Consider the following 5,572-nt stretch of genomic DNA (forward strand, 5'->3'; position numbering starts at 1 on the left):
AGAAAGAAAGAAAGAAAGAAAGAAAGAAAGAAAGAAAGAAAGAAAGAAAAGATACGTATACTAAAAGAGAAAAAAAAATCTTTGCTGGTTATGGAGGTGGGAGGCAGGGAGGGAGTGGACAGTAGAGCACAGGGTAGGGAATAGACACATCATAGTTTGAGTAATGGGGTGGCCACCACACGAGGGGGTAGGGGATGAAAGAATAAGATAGGGGAACACAGAGGCAGGTTTGCACGGGCTAAATGGAACAGAGGTAAATAGGGATGCATGTTCAACCTTGGAACAACAAGGCTCTATGATACATGGACCAAGGCATAGACTGAATCGATACAAGAGGAAAAATATTATTAAGATACTTGACTGGCTTATGAATATTGGTTTCCTTTGCCTAGTACTGTAAAATAGTCACTTGAATGGGATAGAAAGGAATGTTGGGAAACATGATTACAGAAAACTTGTAAGCCCATCTTCAACCTATAACTGATTGGAATATGTAAGAGGGGTTCTAAAATGTACCCAGTGAAATAGACTTCCTGTGGAGCCTTTGCAGTCTATAGGACCTTAGGCGGAATCCTGAGCCTCATCCAGAACATTCTGAGGAGGGGCATTCCCCTTGAAAGGATGAGCAGACCAATCTGGAATAGCTAGAGGAACAGATAATACATCTTGAAAGAAAGATCAGAAGGAAAAATTCAAAATAAAATGGTAGTCTGATTGGCAACTACAAGAACAAAGAAGTTGTTTGCTGGGGAGCAATCAAGGCAAGCAATCAAGTTCCTTCAGGACAAATCACCCTCCAAGGCTGAAATTCAAAGGGAACACATAAGCAGGTATGTAAGATTGCTGACAACCACATTAGTCTCCTGGTGAGTGGAAGAGTGGAAAAGGCAGCAATGAAGATATGGGCCAAATTTGACTATGTTCCATAGACTCCCATTGACCTGGAGATGAGAGAGAGAAGAGGAAGGGCTGGTGGGTCTGAAGTGTGGTGAGACCTTTGTACTCCTGAGCCCATGTACAAGGACATAGCTACAGTAGTCTAGAACTGAGAGTGAAGTGCAAAACTGATGTTAAATGAGGGGAGAAGCAAAAGAATGCCCAAACTTGTAGATAGTACCCATTTGACCTAGCTTCAATAGCTTGATGATCAGAATTCAACTAGATGAAGATAATTTAAAATATATATATATTTTTTTTTGGTAAAGGAAACAAGTGTAAATTGTTGCAATTTGATGAACTTGACCTATACTTATGGATGTAATAGCTCAAAACATAATCTGAGAGGGAAAGAATCTTCACATCCAAGATCAATCCTATCCTCTCTGTATACAGGGTTGATAGAGACAGGCAGCTTAGACATTGGCTACCTAAAATGGGGTAGGGGAGGTGGGGCTATAAAGGCATGAAGTGACTGGCTTACAAGTTTTCAAGAAGGAGTTTAGTTTTAGAGTGTGTGGGGGAAGGTAGAATTCCCACTGCATAGTTTTCATCTTGTCTAGTTGGGTCTGGAGAAAGAAGATGGGGATAAGATTCTTATGATTAAATAGTGAGTAATTGTTATCATGAATAATTGTGACTGTCACAACTGTAAAGGTAGAAGTTTTGTAACAAAAAGAGGGGAGTAGTTAATCTTACAGTCCAGGAACACAGAACCCTAAGATCATCAAGGGAAAAGAGCATGAGTGGAATGTGAGACCCTATCCAGAGAAACAACAACATGAGATGGAGACAGAGATGAGGGGAGAGAGAGAGAGAGAGAGAGAGAGGAGAGAGAGATTGAGAGCAGTGTGGATTCTAGATTCATGGAAAGAAAAAGGCTGTGCTGGCAACTACGTGCTGGTGGCCAGGCAGCAGACTTGCAGAATGTGTCCTTTGGTTGTTTAAATGATTATCTATGTCTGTGTGGGTTTTGTTTTTTTTTTTTGACATCCCTCCCCCCACCACCACCACCAAAAAATAAAACAAAACAAAACAAAAACAGAGGGAATAGAAGCAACTACAGTTGAATGGTGATGCACTGATGCACATTTGCAATGAAATGACAAATGTAAAACTGACGTTCCCCCTTGTAAATTATCACTCAATTCACAATAAAAACTTAAAACTTAAAGACATTAAAAAACAAAAGTATAGACCTAGAATGAGCACATGTCACAAAATAATAGCTTCACATTTTGATATTTTTATTTAATAAAGGTTTCTATGATTTTGTAGTAATACTCATATACTGTGTAATATAAGAAGGCACAAAAGAAAAGGAGATCAGTAACCAGTATTTCAGGGCTTTGTTGTTGTTGTTAGGTGCCATTGAGTTAGTACTGACTCATAGCCATCTTATGCACAACAGAACAAAACACTGCCCAGTCATGGGCCAACATAGCAATAATAACTACTCCTGAGTACATTGCTGCCACCACTGTGCCAATCCATCTCATTGGAGGTCTTCCTCTTTTTTTCCCACCCTCCACTTTACCAATGATATCCTTCTCCAGTAACTCGTCCCTCCTGATAATATGTCTGAATTATGAGAGACGAAGTTTGGCCATCCTGGCTTCCAAGGAGCACACTGGCTGTACTTCTTCAAACACATATCTGTTTGTTCTTTTGTAAGTTCATGGTGTTTTTAATATTCTCCTCCATCATCATAACTCAAATGCATCAGTTCTTCTATGGTCTTCTTTATTCACTGTCTAACTTTCGCATACATACGAGGTTATTGAAAACACCATTCCTTGGGCCAGGCGCAATTTAGTCCTCAAACTGACATCTTTGTTCTACAACACTTAAAAACAATCTTGTGCAGTAGATTTGCCTAATGCAATTCATCATTTGATTTCTTGACTACTGCTGCCATGAGTGTTGATGGTGGATCTAAGCAAAATGAAGTCCCTGACAACTTCAATCTTTTCTCCATTTAAACGTATACTGTTTATTGGTCCAATGGCAAGGACTTTTGTTTTCTTTATATAAGGCAGTGGTCTTTGATCATTATCAATAAGTATTTTAAGTCCTCTTCACTTTCAGCAAGCAAGGTTGTATCATCTGCATACCGCAGGTTGTTACTGAGTCTTCCTCCAATCTTGATACCACATGTTTCTTCACATTTTTTCAGGGCTTCAGGATTTTTAATTATAATAGATGTGCTTGTATAAATAAAACTTAAGAGTTCTTTGAAAGCAATATATCAAAGTTTGAACTATGTTTAGAAGAGTGGAATGAATATGGTAAGAAGCAGAGAATTGAAACAATATGATGTGTTTTCTCTTGGAAAATTATATTCATCTCAATCCCAAAAGAGTACCTTTCAGCTCTACACACTGTAAGACTTTAACTGCTTAATAATACAAAAATGATGGTGATTTAGGTTAAGTGAAAAGTTTAAAATGTTCAAATAATGGAAATGAGTTATAAATAAAAATTAACTTCTTAAAATCATAATATTGAAGATGTTATTTGATTTATTGCTATGAATCCATCTGATGTAAAAACTAGGTGCCTGCTCTGGGCAATTCTTCTCTAAATTATATGCTATTCATAATCCTGACATTTCTAATATAGTTTAAACTTCTATAGATAAAGATAATGCATTTTAAATGTCAAGGTAAGCATTCTGTTTGTATTTCCACAAGCATCTGAAGAGGATCCTAAAATTTTACAGTATGTAAATTACATATTGGCCAACTTGCAGTTTGGTCTCAGAGAAAAAGATATGGATGTGGAAAGATGTTTCTCCATTGAAGCAACTTATTTATTCTCCATAATTACTGTTTATAGATTTTTGAAGAAACATACAAAGGGACATTATTGACATGCCTTGAACCATACAGGACTCCAAATGCTTAAGCCACTCATTTCTACAAATGGTTCTATTCAAAATTTCATTGACATTTTGTACAGTATAAAAGAGGCATTTGCCCTCCAGTTTAAAGGAAAAGTAGGTACTGTTGCCTTCCCTTAATTGCATGTCATATACTGGAAATTAGTTAAACTCACTCAAACTCAGAATAATTTTTTCTTTTCCAGAAAGAAATCTGTACACAAACAAAAGTAGACAAAATAGATGATTGGAATGTACTAAAAATTAAAAACTTATGTGTATCAAAAGACTTCTGCAAAAGAGTAAAAAGGGAGTCCACTGAATGGGAAAACATGTTTTGCAATGACACATCAGACAAGTGACTAGTTTATAAAATATGTAAGAAACTACAGCATCTCTACAAGAAAAAGACAAATAACCCAATTTAAAAAATGGGCACAGGGACTTCTAGCAGTTGACTTGGAAGAGTAAACAGTGTTGGGAATGGCAACCAAGAAACTGGCATGGCAGCTTGGATTAATTAAGAGAAAGTCATTTGTAATTTGCAAACACAAATTTAGGAAGAAGTAAATTCAACCAGTTGTTTGACTACTTAATTGTCATTAATTTTGAGTAGATCTGCTGGAATGATGGGAAGCACCACCATAATCAGGAAATATTTGAATTTCCAGTAATATTGTTGGACACATCACTGCAGAGATTGAATCTTAGTTCTATGTCTATGTTTATCCTCAGGAACAACTGATTCTTTCTGAATTTTGTATGGAACTGACAGGCATAAAGCAGGTTCAAGTTGATGATAGGGTTTCTCTGAAGATTTGCTTATTACAGTTCTGTAAGTGGATTAATAAGATTCAGCAACAGAGGAAAATTTGTTTTAGTACTGGAGCTTTGGGTCCTTCTAGTTCTGAAGTTAAAGTGTGTGCCTTTTTTACTTGGTCAAACTCGGACTTGGGAGTTTGCCTGGAGTAAAAGGAAACAGCTGTTGAAACCTGTCTTCTTAAATTCTTGGATCAATCTCAGAACAACTTACACACTTTTCTACAGGAGAAAGCCAAAAGGACTAAGTGATACCTTGCAGGAAGTGAGAATAGAATTGTCAGGATGAGAGCACTCTGGATTGGATGATTCTCGGAATAGTGCTCATCTTGCTTGGAAAATGATCAGGGATGATTGCTTAATGAACATTCATAGATCCTTGATTAAGGTATTGCTGGCATGTCTATGAAAGAAAACAATAACATCAAACACCGTGTCAAAGACTGATAGCACTGAATGGGTCTCAAGAACCGACCTCTTCATCTTATGGATCAGGACCTAGGTTCAATTCTAAGTTACGAATGATCTCTCCACCTTTTTAAGTACTTTCTGGAATCAAAATAAACTTTGCCATTCCTATCCCAAAAGTCAATTTCATAGCTTTTTCTTGGATAATGAAGAAGTCTTGAAGCATTTACAACACTCAAGAATTTCTTATAATCTTATAATCATGATTACATGGAAAATGCCACTTTCCTCCACAATGCCACTTTTCCTCCAAAAATATTATTTTTAAAAATTAGTACATTAATAGAAGTAATGGTTAATAGTATAAAACTGCTGCTGGCTTTCTGTGTTGTTGAGTCGTTCCAACTCATAGTGACTCTGTGTAGGGTTACTGAGGCTGTAAATCCTTATGGTAGCAGAAAGCCTCATCTTTCCCCCACAGAGCAACTCCTGAGAAGAATTCAAAGTAAAACAAACCTATAAGACTGA

General features: G+C 36.9%; 1 pseudogene; it reads left to right on the top strand.

Moving 5' to 3' along the window:
* Positions 1-4,300: 4,300 nt before the first annotated feature.
* On the top strand, positions 4,301-5,045 carry LOC102822842 (annotated as a pseudogene).
* Positions 5,046-5,572: the final 527 nt, after the last annotated feature.

The sequence above is a fragment of the Chrysochloris asiatica genome, unplaced genomic scaffold, assembly GCF_000296735.1.
Source record: "Chrysochloris asiatica unplaced genomic scaffold, ChrAsi1.0 scaffold00059, whole genome shotgun sequence".
Taxonomy (NCBI): domain Eukaryota; kingdom Metazoa; phylum Chordata; class Mammalia; order Afrosoricida; family Chrysochloridae; genus Chrysochloris; species Chrysochloris asiatica.